This window comes from Aricia agestis, chromosome 10 (genome assembly GCF_905147365.1).
Source record: "Aricia agestis chromosome 10, ilAriAges1.1, whole genome shotgun sequence".
NCBI classification, from domain to species: domain Eukaryota; kingdom Metazoa; phylum Arthropoda; class Insecta; order Lepidoptera; family Lycaenidae; genus Aricia; species Aricia agestis.
This window is the reverse complement of record NC_056415.1, coordinates 11,460,875-11,462,713: the sequence shown is the minus strand read 5'-3', so window position 1 is coordinate 11,462,713 and position 1,839 is coordinate 11,460,875. Positions and strand designations below refer to the sequence as shown.

Sequence of the window (1,839 nt, the reverse complement as noted above, 5' to 3'; positions counted from 1 at the left end):
CAGTATTAAAACTCTACCAAATTAATGGGTCAGTGCCAGTGTATTTCTTACTCTTATTAATACACTAAATTGTATTATTTATTATTATAGGCAAAAACGCTGATATTTTTAAGGTTGCGTAATGCGTTTCCAAAGGATAACGTGTTAAATTATTACTCATATTTTTCCGTATAAAACCGATCCATTTTAAATTTTAATGATGACAGCCATTGTTCGAATGTTTAATAATTTTGACAGCCCATTTATTAAAATTTGGTCAGTACTTCAGTAGCTTAGAGCATTAGCCTGATGGTTTCAGTAGCTTAGACGCTGCAATGGAAAAATAAACAATGTGACACTGCCTATTAAAATCATTACCTTTATTTATCGTAGTCGGGTAAAAAGTTCTCTCCGGCGGGGAATCGAACCCCGGTCTCCCGCGTGACAGGCGGGGATACTGACCACTATACTACCGAAGACGTGACTCACGAGAGCTAAATTTAAGATTTCACATTTACATATTACTACCTACAACCATAACTACCTACTATTAATAATAATTATCTTAATAAATAATAATATTATGATCCATAATACTAAAGTATAATATTGCTATTTGTAAGTAACCTAGTCTTTATGACGCAACAAAAAACACGTTACCAAGAGATTTAAAATATTAATAATAGTTATTAATGTAATATTCATTGAAACAAAATAATAATATTACGAGTATGCAAGTGCTTTTCAAATAAAACAAAAAATATTTTAAACACCGCGTCTTCTTTGTCTGAGTTGCATTGTCCTCTAATGTTCAGGTTGATTTTAAAATATCAAATATATTTTTGGTTACAAAGGAACATATAAATCTTAGCCCTAGAAAGCTCAAGGGTCAATTTGCTAGCGAGATGTACCCTCAGAACGGAACTTGAGATAATAATGAAAAATTGAAAGTCTTTCGTGGCTAAAGTATGAGATACCTTCTTAGTAGAATGGATTCAATCTATACAAGAGCAACGTCCAGATTTGGTATTATATTGAATACTAAGTAGATGACACCCGCAACTCCGTTGCTACAAAATTCGTTCATCGCGCGGGAACCGTACATTTTTCCGGGATAAAAAGTATCTTATGTCCTATCCCGGGACTCAAAGTATCTCGATACTCAGAAAAATCGGTTCAGCAGTTTCGGCGTGAAGAGGTTATACACAGACAGACACACTTTCGCATTTAAAATATTAGTATGGATAAGATGACCGGGCAAATGTTTAAACTTTAAACAACGGTCGTCATATAAATTATAGCGGGTAGGAAACATAGATATTGGTCTACTCAGATCTGGATAGATTTATCGCGGGATAAGTATACAAATTTTCATCTAAATCATATAAAAAATATTACAACAAACACCGCGACACCAAAATTTTATAAACTAGCTAAAAGCCGAGTTTTGTGAGGGCTCGCGTAAAAACACAAAGGAGTGATAGTTTTTCCGTAAAGTGTACCACAAAATTTACAGGTTCTGGGACATACTAGGGCTCGCTTCGCTCGCCCTGATTAAAGTTAAATTTCCTACATAATATCGATACTGAAATCTTAATATTTATTACAGGTTCTAGATGTGGTAATGATTTATTTTTTTATGCAAAACAATTATCTTGATATTAATAATTGAAGTACGTAATTACCGATAATTACATATATTATTTACAGTCACAATTCATTACCTTTCGACTTTTAAAAGAAAATTAAATTAAGCTAAAAACAAAGAAAAAGTTAAGCAATATTTTTTACAGCCCTCTAATAAAATTAGCTAAGTAACTTGTTTGTTACGAAGATTTTTAATGGACGACATGATACTTT

At 32.5% G+C, this 1,839-nt stretch overlaps 1 non-coding gene across 1 annotated transcript; it reads right to left on the bottom strand.

Annotated features, from left to right (window-relative positions):
- Positions 1-386: 386 nt before the first annotated feature.
- Positions 387-458, bottom strand: Trnad-guc. Its single transcript has one exon. It is a non-coding gene; the product is annotated as a tRNA-Asp (tRNA).
- Positions 459-1,839: the final 1,381 nt, after the last annotated feature.